General features: G+C 35.8%; 1 long non-coding RNA gene across 1 annotated transcript; it reads left to right on the plus strand.

Moving 5' to 3' along the window:
* Nucleotides 1-493: 493 nt before the first annotated feature.
* LOC105529638 lies at nucleotides 494-3521 on the plus strand. The gene is made up of 2 exons (XR_001004544.1): nucleotides 494-533; nucleotides 3192-3521. It is a non-coding gene; the product is annotated as an uncharacterized LOC105529638 (long non-coding RNA).
* The last annotated feature ends 12182 nt before the right edge of the window (nucleotides 3522-15703 follow it).

Below are 15703 nucleotides of genomic sequence, written 5' to 3' on the forward strand. Positions count from 1 at the left end.
ACTGTCCACCTAAGAAAAATGACGTGTTGTTAATAGGCTTAACTGATTCTCTTGCTATGATGGCAAGATCAGATTTTTAGCAGAGCTTACGAAAATCCTGACACTCATTCACCAATTATTTTCTTCTAGGAGTCTAATATGTATTCATCTTCCCATATTTCAGGGAAGAAATGGTTTAACGACTTTAGGGAGCTTTTCCCAACATGCTGATGCATTTTTGCAGCGTTTTGCCATAATGGGGCCTATTGAAAATTTTTCTGACATTCTGAATTCATGGCATTAAGATTTGTGTTGTTGTTTTTGTATCTGGTTTGCATTTACTTTTGTTTTTATTAAAGTACAGGAGAAACTGGGAAAGGTTAAGAGTTGCACCTAAATGTATGAAGCTTGAGGTCTTTGAACATAAATGAGTTAGATATACAGAAAGTTATCAAGACCTTTAAGCATTTGGAAACATTTCATCATTGCTGACAATATCTATCTACTTTAGTTCACCCTGCCCGAGCAGCTCCTGCATTGCTACAAGGATGAAGGTGGGGTTATTTAAAAATGTACCAAGCTGTGAAAGAGTTTTCTGGAGAAAATTGGTTTGGGGGCTCTGAGCATAAGGATAAACAATGGATACTTTTATGGTTGCAGGAGAAGAGTTGATAAACCCCTCATTCCTCTAACATAATGTATAAAGGAAAATATTGTATTCCTGGTCCTCACAAATGGGGTGGTGGCAGGGTAAGTAGGTTATATGAACACACATGTCTTCCCTTTGACAATGAGTGGGCAAGCTTTTAAAAAAAAAGGTCTAAAAAAATAAAGAGCCCTGGGGACCATTTAGGTTCTATCAGTGAGTTCTATCCTGAGATATCAAATCCAGTTGCACAGAATCTAAATGTCAATATTTACAAAGCTCTTTCCATCTTATATCCTGCTTCCTTTTTCTTTTATGCTCTTTCTACCCCTTTTCCTTCCTCCCTATTCCCTTGATCCCCTACATCATTCTGTTTTCCCATTTGCTCTCATTTCCTAACAACCCCCATCCCCATTAGTCAGTCCAAAATCTGTTCATCCCGGTATAGGCTTCAGTGATGGAAAAGAAAGGGCCCCAAACAAAGCCACCATCCAAGACAAGGAGCTCCAGAGGGTGGTGAATTGGTGATTGAGGTAAAGCCTGGGGACTGAGAATGTTCACCGCTCTGGAGGTTCTTAGCCCGAAAAGTGATTAGGCATCAGCAGGCTTGATAGCTGTATCAAGGCTCATGATTTCAAAGCTTTCATGAGCTGACAAGGACTTGCTAATTTCAAACTTTCTAACCAATTACAATCACAAAGAACTCAGGACAACAATCAGTGAGCAAAATGAAACTGCTGGAGTGAAGCAGCCCTCGGCAGGTTTCACTCTTGTAGCTCTGCTACGCAACGTGCAGCTGGGACTCTGCTTCAATAAGTAAATAAAAATACGTTATAAAATACAAACATACACAATGGATCCCACTTGCTGTCTTGTTCCCAGTAAAGGGGTATGTAGGAACCCTGTCTTGCATTCATTCAGTCCATTAATTTCTGATGGTGTTAATTAAAAACTTTTGATGCTGGTTTGAATGGAAAATACCTCAAACAGTGTTTCCTTTATTGAAACACCAAGTTCCAAGTCTGGATTATTAGGTTAAGCTCTGTCAGTAGTGAGACCAGCATAAATGCTTTTCATACCATATGCTTTGACAAAAGAGAATAGTAATAATAATAATAAATAAATGAAAAGGAAGAAGAAAAAGTGTTTAGATTGAAAACTCCTTTACTTCACAAACCTGTTTTTTTAAGGACTAAACTGAAAAACCAGGTCCCTGAATGTAGAACATATAATTTAAAAAAAAAAATCTTTTTTTCAAATCTTTATAGAACATTCAAATCACCCAATGTTCCAGAACCTGAATTTTTTATATTTTAAAATGAAGAAAGCTGCTTAAAATAAGTGAATCAGCTGCTAAGTGATTTCTCTCTGTCTTTTCCTCTACTCTCTCTTTAAAAAGACTGAAAAATGCTTAAAATGGTATATGCAATTGATATGTGCAGCTTAAGAAGCTTAATATAATTACTGAGGACTCAGACTTTCTATTTAAAAATAAGATATGGTAGGGTAATAGAAACTCTGAGTGGTGAGTATTCATCCCTTGTGACAGTGAGGTGTGGGAACTGTTTCTAAATGTTTAAATCCACTGAGCAAGGTAAGGAATGAGAAGCAGCTATTCACAGAATTTTCGGTCCTTCTGAAAACCTAGGGAGGCCTAGGAAACTCAGAGAACAACTGAGGAGGATAGTATGAGAGATGCTGCACAGGAAACAAGCAAATAAAATATCCATCTCTTCAATCCAATGCTTTTGTGAGGTATTCAGTAAACCACCAAAACATTCTGATTGATTTTTAAGACTCTTCTCTAATTTTATTTTTTAATTACTCTTTGAAACCTTTGTGTATTGGGCCTGAAGCCTTGGGCACCTATTCTGAGAGGTCCTATAAATATGTCTCACATATGTCCCTTTCTCTTTTGTTTTCTAATATACCTTTCTCTATCATTTTTCATTTCCCAACCTGTTTATTCGCACTGTCTGCAACGTCATCTGAATCCTTGAAAAACCACAAGACTTTCTCTTTATTCCCCCTGAAGGCCTTCATCACTCTTGTTCTTGTTTTGATCTACATATCTCTAACGAGAATGAAGTTCTCCACAAAGGCTAAGCAGTTTGGCAGAACTTCCTTCCTTCCCTCCCTAACCACAGGCTGTATTGACCTCATCCTCTTGGATCAGTTTGCAGAAATGGTCTCCAGACTTTATGTGATATGATAGTGAACCTTCAACAACAACGACAACAACAACAACAACAATAGCAACAGAATAACTTCAGTATAAGGCATGTGAGAAAAATACGCAGAGTAATAGAACTAAAACTCCATAAGGGAAATGGGCCTGAGCAAACCACAACATGGGTCTATTTGTTCACAAAATGTATGATTTTTCCCCAGAGTACACTGATAGAGGATATTGCCTACGAAGGACCAGTAAATGTAAATTAACTAACAGATATGTAGCAAATGAATGCATTTAAAGATGATTTCCAGCTGAAATGTTTTTTTTTTTTTTTTTCTGGAGACCAAGTTTTTGTTAAACTTAATCCTTACTCTCTTTCCTTTCCAGCAGCAGAAACATCTGGTCGGTTTTAGATTCCCCTTGGATTTCCAACTTCAAAGGGAATTATAAAGAATAACAAATTCATGTACCGGCACTAAAAAAAATTAGAGCAGCAGGAGAGAATGGTAAAATTGTCCTTATTTGACTGCTAGTGACAGGCGCCACAGGCAGAACTATGAGAAAAGACAAAGGCAAGATCACCAGTTGACAACCAGAGTTCCTGCAAGAGACTGAATCTTTGGCTACATGCAAATATGCACAGGGCCCTTAACAATCCATAAGGAGATTTACTTGCTTAAGGAAAATAAATAGGTAAATAAATAAAAGGAGTTGAAAGGTTAAAAAAAAAAAGAAAAAAAAATGAGTTCACGTTTGCCTGTCACATAGTTTGTTGAAATAATGACAAATAAACCAATAAATATTTGTTGAAAGAATGACCTGGAAATAATTTTAAAGATCCACTTAGCCCCTTGGGTTTTATTTGATTTAAAGAAAATTGTGAGAGTTCTGATTCTACAAAGGGCTGGATAAGTCATCCAAGAAATAATACAGGCTCTTAAGAGCCACTAGGTTTGGATCTCCAAAGGTCTTAAAAGTAGTTTCTGTTTCTTCTTTGGCTCTGGATCCTTATTATCAAAAGATGTGACCAGAAATCAAAGTCTTCCCAGTGGTTGGGCGTGGTGGCTAACACCTGTAATCCTAGCACTTTGGGAGGCCAAGGCAGGTGGATCACTTGAGGCCAGGAGTTTTGGAGACCAGCCTGGACAACATGGTGAAACCCTGTTTCTACTAAAAATACAAAAATTAGCTGGGTGTGATGGCGCATGTCTGTAATCCCAGCTACTTGGGAGGCTGAGGCACGAGAATCACTTGAACCCAGGGGACGAAGGTTGCAGTGAGCCAAGATCGCACTACTGCAAGCCAGCCTGGGTGACAAAGTGAGACTCCATCTCAAAAAAAACAACAAAACAACAACAACAAAAACCCAAACTAACTGTTCAGTACATGCTCAGTACTTGGGTGATGGGATCATTCATACCCCAAACCTCAGCATTACACAACATACCCAGGTAACAAGCCTGCACATGTATCCTCTGAATCTAAAATAAAAGTTGAAAAAAAAAACAAAAAACAAAAAACAAATTTGTAACTGTGTCAAGTGTGTTTGACATCACTTTATAGAAATGAATTTATTCTCCTCTATCATTTTCTCAGCAAAACTGAAACACACTTCTAGAGTGCAGGTCTTGATATAATCAGACATGAGAAAATGAGAACAGTTAGAGAAAATACAATTTTGCCATTGTAATTACCTCTTACAAACAGCCTTTCCTCTTTCCTGTTTAATGTGCAATGTGTACAGCAACAACAATAAAAATAAACAAAGCCATGATTAACCAATCAACTTGTTTCTCCAAAGAGAGAAATAGTTAAGGGCTAAAGTGCCTTTCAATAATTAATTATAAGAGTCTTTAAACTTAGTATTCAGAGGTTACAGATTTCCATACCACAAATACATTAGGTTGATTCACAGAGTGGCCATCAAATACCCAGAAAGCAAATTACTTTTGACCAAAATGTATACATCAACAGTACGGTTAGGAATGTTTTCATAGAGGAGGACAGAACATACAGAACCAGTTCTCTATGGAGCCTAGCATAGTCTCCCGTGGACCAATCCACATAAGATAAGACCATCTACAGAGCACATTCTTCATATCACAGACTCTAGGTAAGAAGAAAGTATTCTCTAGGTAAGAGGAAGAAAAAGGTGAAGATTTCTCTCTTTAACACTTCCACTATGAAAGGAATGAGCTGACTACAGAATCATTTTCTTGAATATTTTTGTCTTGAGTGGGGATTTTATTCTTCCCTCACCACCCTAGGTAGAGCAGAATCACCAAAGTTATCTCATTATGGTAATGCCATAAATCCCATCTTATGGCAGTTGTGCACGATCCTGTGTTATGCGTCCAATAAAGTTTATTCAGAAAATATGTCAGCTTCATTAAACAGGGATCTGATGATCTGAACAAACCACTTATCTTGCTTTTGTGTCATATATTGGTATCCTTAGGTCTAAAATGAAAATCTTGGTTGGTGGGGCTATTTGCCAAGGATTCCCTGCCTTATGTAAGCAGAAACATCTAACCACAATTTTGAGCTTAACTGTGGGGAAGGAGGTGGAAGGTATATTGTACTAGTTTTTTCTAAGAAATGTTTTATAGCTTGAGGATATGTGAGGTCACAAATGTAACAACAATTGAACTAGTACCAACAGCCAAAGAGGCCAAGGATAAGGAAACCTGAAGCAAGAGAAAAAGGTGTATGTGTACATATACCAAGAAGCAAATGCTATCATTAATAATAATTATTGTTATTACAGCTATTAGAATGATGAGGCATTGATGGTTCACTTGGGTGAAATATATAATACATAAGCTAGAAAGAACCGTGGATAAACTTATGGCTCTTTTTAAAAGGCAGTTTATATTCTAGGTTTATGTGATATGAGTCACATAATTTAATACCACATGTAAGAACAGGATGCTGAAAGAAGTGGAGAAGAGTTGCAGCTTTAAAATAGTATAGTGGCTAGTTCCTACTGGTCTTTTCTTGTTACACCTGCCTTAGCCAAGCCACCGATATAGTTCTAACCTTTTCTGATATTTTAGTAATGATGACAGGCTCAGAGTAAAGGAGACAAAATAATCAGAAGATTCAGAGGGGAAAAAGAAATGGAAAGAAAAAAAAAGAGTTTGTATTGTTTATACCATCTAATCTGACAAATTTTATATATGCTCTCTGTTTGCTTGGGATAGTTTATTGCTGATGTTATGACTTTCTCTCTTTTTTTTTTTTCCATATGCTTTGCTCTACCAGTTTTGGCTGAAAATATTTTGTATATGTCCATACTATAAACCCTCATATTTTTCTAGAGATTTAGTGTGGTGGAGAAACTTTTTTTTCTTCCCCAAGGGTTAGGCACATCAATATTCAAGCTACTCACTTTCGAGGCCAATGGAAAATGTACTCCTAAGATTAAATAGACCTGAGTAACACATAAATTCAGTTTATACTGATGCAGTATGTTGCATAGTTATAGCCTGAATTTCTGATGAGTGTAATACACCTGTTGGACAACACATCACTACTGAATAGTCACTGACCTACAATTCGAAGACAGCAAAACAGCCCAAGTCTCCAGATACAGGTTCTCTACAGACAGCCTGATTCGCACACAGCATTCCTCATCTGTGGAACTCTGTATGTAAAGGATCTAGGCTAGCTATGGAAAGCTGGCTCATAGAGGGTTCTCTAAAATATTTTTAGAATAAACTAGAGCAATAATACAAGCACAGAGAGTACTCTTTGTTATACAATGCATAATTTCTTTCCCCCCAAACATGGTGTTTAAAAATACGATTCAGATTTTTATTACACAATTCCCCCTTTTACATATTTCTAAATGCCTCACATACCCATCACATGTTTTCCATGTCTGTCAATAACCTTAATTAAAAATTATAAACTTTTAAAGCCAGTGTTACATTTGATTTAAGTAGATTTGCCATATTTATCTGGTATTGGTTGGCTGTAGCCAGACTGGAGTTCTAAGTAATCAGGCGACTATGCTTTCCTTTCACCTCAGGTAAAGAATTGTATTCAACACATGCTTAAACCCAATAATAAGTATAATTAATGCTGTATAGATCTGGCATGCAAATTATCATCCTAAATTTGAGTCAAGTAAAAAAAGGACCAAAAGAAAATAGTTCCCCCAAGAAACCTAGCCAAATCTGTGAAATATTTCTCTAGGCAACCAAATTGCCCTCTGGCTTAAAGATGTGTCTAAGAATATTAGGGAACTCACTGATGAGATTTTACAATCAATTGTTACATGTTAGAAAATACGATGTCAGGATACTATGAAGAAAAACGCTACTATATACAATAATAAGAACTATTTATCTGAATTGTTTTAACATTAACATGTAAAAAACATCCTGATGGATCTGAAATAATGATGTACTAAATGCTACGATGTCTGGGGTTTGCTTCAAAATAACATTGCGATATAGTGAGAAAATAACAGGCCATCATTGTGCAAGCTGGTGATGAGTACATGGGAGTCCATTATAGTAATTTGTCTATATTCATGAATTTAAGATTCTTATGATAAAAAATTTAAAAACATATACTGATTTGAACTTTTATTTGTTTATTATTTGTTGACTGTTTCATTTACTGTTTATGCAAGGTATTAAGGAGATATAAAAAATAGATAATAATAATAATGATGCTCTTGTTGGGCATTTAGGTTAAAAGAGCTATTCCTCTGCAGGAATATTATATATTTATTTTAAATGTTTACAAAGCCTATGTAATTACATATTTCTTAGGTTAAATTTTGAAAGCAGGACACAAAATTATATAGAAAGTATGATAACAATCATGTTTTAAAAATATATCCTCAGGGGAAAATGAGAGTAAGGAAATATATCAAATGGTTATTAATGATTGGATTTAAATTATAGAAATAATTACTTTAATTTTTCTTCATTTTACTCCTATGTGTTTTTCTAAATTATTTTTAATGAGCATGTATCATTTTAAAATGAAAATAAATATTTATTCATTAGTAGAAAAGATGTGTTGTCCTTTCCCAAGGAGCTTTTCATTTACTGAAACAGAGAAACTGCAAACACACAGCATTGCCCTGATAGCTTAAATCTTCATACCTAGAAGGGAAATACACCCACAGGAAAAGAAACATCAATACACATTTTATCTGATCATAGAAACATAAAGAGCTTTCTCTGTGTTGGATAGAAATAGGGAAGAAACTAGCTTGTTTGCAAGCCAGCAAAAGTGTGAAATTCAGGCCTTTTTGTGATGAGATCATTTTGTGATAAATGCAAAAGGAGCGACAAATTAAAGTTACCAAATAAGACTTTCCCTTGAGCTCCTGAGGCTTACAATAATATGAGTTTCTTTTGGGGTAGCATAGCAAGTAAAGCATGGGAGTGGGGAGGGAGGCGCAGCTACAATCCTGAAGTCTCCTGGCCTTCACTGGTGAGATGGATACGCTCTGAGAGACAAAGATAGATGTGCAACAGAATCAGAAAGAACAACACAGTGACAACTATGGATTATGCACAATGGATATGGAAAGTCTCTTTAGAAAACTATCTTTATTACCGGAAGAGATTATTTCCCTCATTTTATGCACATTCATATAAAGCGAAGTCAAGAGTGTAATTTTTAAAGATTTGGATGAATATGATGTTCATGACCAAATAGGCCTAGAAGGAGCCAGGCAGAACACAGTTAGATGCCAGGCAAGTCACCCTTTTCCTCCTCCTCCCTCTCCAGTATATTTGCCAGTGTATTTCAGTGCAGGTCAGCCTCTAGTAAAGTCAGTTGTTTCAAGCTCTGATTGGATAATACTTTATCCATACACCCCCAGTCTTGACCTGCACTCTTCTCCCAGTCATGGAAATATCAAGAATTCTAAAAGGCCACAATACCAATCTTTTCGAAGCTTTACAAACTTTACAAATTTTCACTAAAAGACACCTAGAAAAATCTTCAAGCCTATGCTCACCTGTAGCCCTGGTCTTGGTCCTCTTACTTAACTGGTAAAAGAGGATAGTCATATTCATGTCTCTAAAGGGTATTTTCTCTTTAGGCTTGTTGGTAAGTACAAGAGCAATCATGCCTGATTTTAAGATTGATCCAAATGAAGCCAATGCATTTCAAATTTACAGAATACCACAGAATACTAATGGGTAGTTCAAAGAATCACCAAATGTGTTTGGAAGGTTTTGAGGTTTTTTTCAAAACATACAGCGTTCCACACAGGAAACATCAGTGCCCAACTTCACCCTATCACCCTTTCTGTCCACTCAGGAGTCTCCTTTGGAAATGTATCTCTCTGGAGGGTCTTCCAAACAAGTCCTTTGAGTACTTCCATCTTGTTTAGCTGAGTCATTCTAAAATATTTGCCAAAATCTGTGATAATAGGTTTGGGAGGTCACGTTTCTTATTCTTCTAAATGCTGGTATTTCAAATGAACAAATAAACAAATAGGATATTAAAGATCTATCCTTTACCAATGTCAAAATATGTTCTGTCAAAATTTAGTATTGCTAAAGTTTAGACCCAAAGACTCACCACAGCCTTTGGATCTCGTATTTTCTGAGGTTCATGGAAATATATTTGACTTCTTTGCACCTCAATATTTTGGACTGCCATTTAGAGATAATGAGAGTTACTTACCAGACAGCAATGTCATGAGGAATATCCTGTTAGTAATGATGAAACATTCTGAAATAAAAAGAGTACGGGTAAGTGCTAGGTATTTATTTTAATAAATGTATGACAACATGGTAATCATAGAAAATAACCCATTTATTCCTCACTTTGGGATACTGACTTAGTGGTAGTATACAAAAAGTAAAGGATGTTTCCCTTTGGGAATGGAAATAGAATTGTGCACTAAGAAAGTAGCTTTCGTAACTGCCTGCACGTTTTACTTTAAGGTCTCTAACCAGTTATGAATGACTTGTTGCCCATTTCTGCAATTCACTGTAACTTTGTACTGAGAAGGTTATGTTTTATGGTTAATTATCCATGGTCTGTTTAAAAAAATAAATCAAACCATTGTAAACCACTAGGATTTGCAGCTCCATTTGAACTTTACTGTAATTTTGATCAAACATTTTGTCAACAAAAACAAACTGGTTTCTCTTTGTTTTTAGTTGTTTGTTATTTGTGTTATAAATATTGTGGCAATGGTGGGAGAATAAGCTATGGATTATTTACCCTCGGTTTCATGAGTTGTGAGTTATTGGCCTTATCCTCCTTTATGAGTATAAATAAATGTATAGTATTATATTCCAAGTCCTGTAAGACAAATGGAACGAGTGAACTGAAACCTTTTAGATCCAAAATCTTTTATGCGAAGTCATAGAACAACAAAACAAAACCCAAATTAACATTTAAAAAGCTTCTACTGTGGAGCAACAAAGTCTTTAAATATTATATAATCTGCATTTAAAAAATTGCTCGTCTAACAGGCAGCAGTCTATCAATCATTCTACAAGCTTTTCAGTGCCTTTAACATTTAGAAGCTACATGTGGTTTTCCCACAGATCACCCAGCACCCCCAATACCACTACCACAATGAAAGCCTTGAAAATGGCCAGCATGATTACTTTAAGCCAAAATAGATTTAGAAAAATCAGGAATTCATGTAGCTAAAAGTAATGTAACACTATATAAAAGAAGAACCCTATAGAATTTTTTTTAATAGTTACCATCCTCAGACCTACATAAACAAAAGAAGTCCAAAAACAATTGTCCAGAGAAAATAAGAAAAGCCAAGATTCAAAGGACCCTGTGGCAGAGTGCATGAGGAGCATATTCGATAGCTAGAATCATAAGCACCTAACACATTTGCATATGAAACTTAATGAGGATCACCAAAGTAGCTTGCCAAAAATTATGTCTGTTAAATGAGCCAACAGTCTATGCAGCACCAACCCCTAAAAAGAACCTCTAGGAAAGACGTAAAATTGTCTTCTGAAATTTGCTTCTTTTATAAAGGCAGAAAGGATAACAAGGGTTTCCTCATAAAATGAAGTGATTGGTCCACTACTAGAACCTGAAGAGTTCTGTATCAGATTTCTTCTTACCCTTTATTACTTGCATGGCTTACTGCTTACCTGCATCAGCACTCTGAAGGGATGGCCATAGCAGGTCCCTTACCAGTTCACTGAAACATGGAAAACATTTATGATGGTACTACTATGTGCTAGACACAACTGGACTGATTCTGCTTGAAAAGGTAAGTCAGTAACTGAGGTTCTTGTTGCCGCATTAAAAGAAAAAATCTATCCCTACTGCCAACAGCAATAAGAAAAGCTAGGATGAAAGAGTTGTTAAAGACTTATGAAAACTTTGAAACTGTTTAAAATTCTCCCTAGCTTCTTTTCTTGCATGTCCACAGAACAGAAAACTTAGGCCTGCCACCTGTCCTAAGCCTGGATCCCATATTAAAAAAATAAAAAAAATAGAAAAATGAGAAACAGCTAATGTGTTCCCAAGGCCTTGGTTACAACAGAAAATGAGAGCCGAGAAGTCTACATTGGCACACATCGAGCTTTGAAAGGTCAGTCCTGCCCTAGCATGGTTCAGAGAGCATGAAAACCCACCAAGATGAAAATGGAAGCTATTCTGACAACAGGAGGCAGGGAGAAAGTTCAAAGAATTTTCCTCTGCTTCTTTTATAACGAGATACCTTCAACTATTTTTGACAAACAATAAAATGCAAATCTCCCTCACTTTTGTGTTATAAGTTTTTTTTTTTTTTAATCTAAGCAACCCATTTAAAAATTAGGGTACTCAGAATAGCTTCTTGTATACAGAACTACACATTTAAAAAAAGCTTTGTGCAGATTGTTAATGATATTAAAATTACATCATAAACAATGCACTTTACATAGGGCAAATGTTTTATGTTTTTTTCTTTTGACAATCAGGCACCTACATGCAAAATTGCATATTGGAATCCAAACTCAACTATAACACATGTAGAGGAACCCTTAGAAAAATGCATGTGGGAATATGATTTCCTAGTCAGAGACGAGAATATTCTGACCAATTTTCATTATTTCTCTGCAATAAATTTATCTGAGCTATAGATCCTGTTAAGAAAATAAAGCTAAACGGAAATGTATTGATAAAATACATTAAATATATATACTAGCTTAGTCATTATTCATAGTAAGATCAGAAAAGATTTCCACAAGTCATCATAAATACAGAGATGGGATAATACCAATAATCTTGATCACCCAGTTATTGAAACAGAGAACCACATATGTGGGCAATAAAACTTTTGATTTTTATCTTGTGCACCGGATTTTTCCATACAAAGGAATTCTAAATTACAATAGTTAACATATAAGACGGTGTTAAAATAATTCATAACTTGAGTAAAATCAAATGAACCAATTTCTTATGGCTTTAATATCCAGAAGTAATGTATGATCTTAAAGAATGATGCTGATCCGACATACAAGGAGATCAAGCGCTTCAATAGTTCCTCCTCACACGCTAATGATAGCATCCATCCTCTCCCCACCCACCTCCCACCTTTTCTGGTTGTATTAAAAACAATCAAAACTACCTTTCACACACCTGAACTTAATTTCTTCTAAGAGGTGCCTAATAGTGCCTAGGGCTGTACTACCACTTTATATCCATTTTATGACCACTTGATAGGCAGAAACTAAAAAGGAAGACCAAAACAAAACAAAAAATCCCTCCAACCTCCCTTATCAGACAAATGCCTAGTTTCCAGAGGACATCAATCAGTTAAGCAAAACCAAATATTATAACAGGGAAGAAGGACTGATAAATTGCATACGAATCTCACTGTGCTCCCACTTAGGCTGGAAAGGGAGTTATTCCAATGAAAGAAAGGGGGGGGCGTTGTGGAAAGGGGTGAAGGGCTACAGAAAGAGCGAGAGAGAAAGGGAGAGAAAGACATTAAGAAGGCAGTACAGTGAAACCAAGGGTGTTCCAGGGAGAAATGTGACAGAAAGTTCTAAATGAGAATTACAGAAACTATTCCTTCTTAAATAAAACTGTTGTTTAGATGATGAATTCTATAGAAAGTCTCAATTAACTGTCTCTGTTGTAGCATCTAGATGTTTTCTCTTTCATTAAGACTTTGGGGTTTGAATGTACTTTGTCCAAAAAAAAAAAAAAAAAAAAAAAAAAAAAAAAAAAAAACCAAAAAGCATTAGAGCTTTATATAGTTCCCAAAGTAAAAAGCAAGAGAAAGATGGGTTTATATAACTGGCTTTTTTACATAAATATTACATCAGGATACATTTCAAGTGAAAACACACAAACACACACACACCCGTCTTCCTTATACTCTTTCTATTTTAAAATTCATTTCATACTTTAAATGTTGTTGGTTTTTCACAAAATAAGTAAAAACGAAGTCAAAACATCTCAAAATAAGTTGCCTTATATCACCTGGAAAATTAACCCACCATACAGGTCACAATGTCTCGTTTAAAGCCAGTTAAGGTGCTGACAATTATGGGACATTTTGCTGCAGCCTAGGGCAACTAGAAAGGGCCATGGATGTTAACTAACTCCCTTCTAAACAGTCTGAGAAAAGGGAAAAAAAAAACTGTAAGTTTCCCCATCTGTTATTTCCCTTTTTTCTTTTTGGCTGTGGAAAAGTAAAATTATGCAAGAGCTTTTGAATGTAAAGGCTGTGTGTGCTTTTTCCCTTTTTGTCTCTGTGTACCGGTTAAGTGATGTTGCGTAACTGAGTACAGAGTAGGCGGTTAGCGTTTACTATTGATTTACACTATGCCATCTAATGAATTCAGAACACTAAAAAGAAAAGAGCAGGAGAGGGAGGGAGGAAAAAGAGAAAGGGAGAAATAGGGAGAGGAATAAAAAGGAACGAAGGAGAGGAAGAAAGAGCTTATTCAGAGAAACAGTTCTAATGACTGGAATAGGTTCATTTTTATTTCTTTTAGCTCTGACTTTTGGTTATTGTTCAGCTCTCACAAAAAAATGGTCTTGGGCTGGTGACCCCAATATTCCAATCCTATTTCTAATAAGGATTAGTGGCAGGTGAATGTCTGAAATTTCTAATGTGTCAAATTACTTGAAAACCATTTCACTAAACTGTCAGACTCCTCCATATGCATCTATTTATGATTCTCTCTATGCATTTGTGAATCTGTATCTGTGATCACCATTGCTTTGGTCCTACTGGCTTACCCAATCAAAGATATTATTTGAAATATACCACAGGAATATCATCAGGGCAAAGAGAAATACATTCTATTTTACCCATCTCCTTTAAAAATGCATAAAGAACATACTTAGAAATCTTTAAATAGATCACTATTTTACTTTGAAAACAGACATGCCACAAATTGTTTGGCTGAACAAAACAGCCCAGTATAGGACAATAAAAGAGAAATAGGCAAAATGAGGAAGAACACTAAACTGAGGAACAATATTCATAAAGAAATTTAAATAATTTCTTATGTCTATGGAGAGCCTTTAACTTTTGTTTGGGTGGATTACAGGCATTCTCAGTCTTTGAATGCTGCTCAGTGCTTCCCATGCCATATAATGAATTCCCAAAGCTTGGACCAGAAAGAAAGGGTGAAGTTGTTTCTGCTGCTAGGTACAGGTCCTTCCTGTACCTGAGTGCCCTCCTATGGCTGAGAACCACCACTAAGGTGAGAAAGAGATAGAGAAGCTCTCTTTAGTAATCAGCTGAAAAGCTGGGCAGGGAACTTGGTTTCTCCATCAATGTGTGTTTGCAAATAATGACTGGGAGAAATCACAGGAGGTTATCCAAAGGAAAGAACAAGAGTTGGGGTTTCTAGTCATCCAGTTGTCTTCTCTTTTCAGCCATCTGAGCTTAGAAAATATTAAACTGATGCCTACTCTATCCACTTCTCAAAGATGCTTTAATGACCAATGGTGGTATGCACACAGTTGTATACCCAGCACTTACCATGGTGCTTGGCACATTTTCTATATTCAGCAAATATTTATTGAAACTGAAAAATGATTATGGGAGAAATATCTCTGTAGAAAGAGTGCACTAGAAAGGCCTCAGAAAAATATATTCCAATGTTTTCAAGAAATCTTAGGCTATATTGCTCTATCATTAATCTGCAGACAGAATAATACTGTAAAAGAAATATCAGGCTGTTATTTAGGGGTCAGTTGACTTCAGTTCCATTTTATTAGGAAAAAGCTTAACAAAAATTATAATACTGATAACATCAGCAAAGTTTTGTGTTCATTTCCACCAGCCCTTTTGGGCTGTCTTTCATTTCAGTCTTGGGCACAGAAAAGTCCATTTTAATTTCCATGGACACATTCTAAAGAAAGTCATGGGATATCAATGTAATTCATATTTTTAAAAATACTGAGACAAATATAGGCATTTAGTAATGGAAGAGAATATGGCTTTTTGTTTAAGGGCAAGGCAGGTTGAGTTTTGATTAGGTTACACAAATTAAAATTACTAGTAGGACAACCAAGAATGTACTGATTTCCATTTTCTTGGTTAAACAGTTTTTTTTTTGTTTTTTTTTTTAAAGAAAAAAAAAATCTGGCTTAGAAAGTCAGAAATGCCATCTTTCAGTTACTTGGAGAATAAGACTTTTAGAAAAATAATTGCAACTACAATTTCTCAAAAATTCCAGTGGAAGATTCAACTTACAGCATGTTTAGCAATAGTAGCTATATTCTTTTAAAAAATGGGGCTACCATCTTGTTAATTCTGTAGGACTAAGCACGTAGATCTTAGTCAAAACCTTCAGGAAGCTTCTCTCTCTCTCTCTCTCTCTCTCTCTCTCTCTCTCATTTTGGTCATCTGTTTAATGTAATCGGATTCAGCAACTTCTTTCAATAAGCATCCTCGCAGTATGTCAACAAGATCATTCCATGTACTC

Source organism: Mandrillus leucophaeus, unplaced genomic scaffold (genome assembly GCF_000951045.1).
Source record: "Mandrillus leucophaeus isolate KB7577 unplaced genomic scaffold, Mleu.le_1.0 Scaffold775, whole genome shotgun sequence".
Taxonomy (NCBI): Eukaryota; Metazoa; Chordata; class Mammalia; order Primates; family Cercopithecidae; genus Mandrillus; species Mandrillus leucophaeus.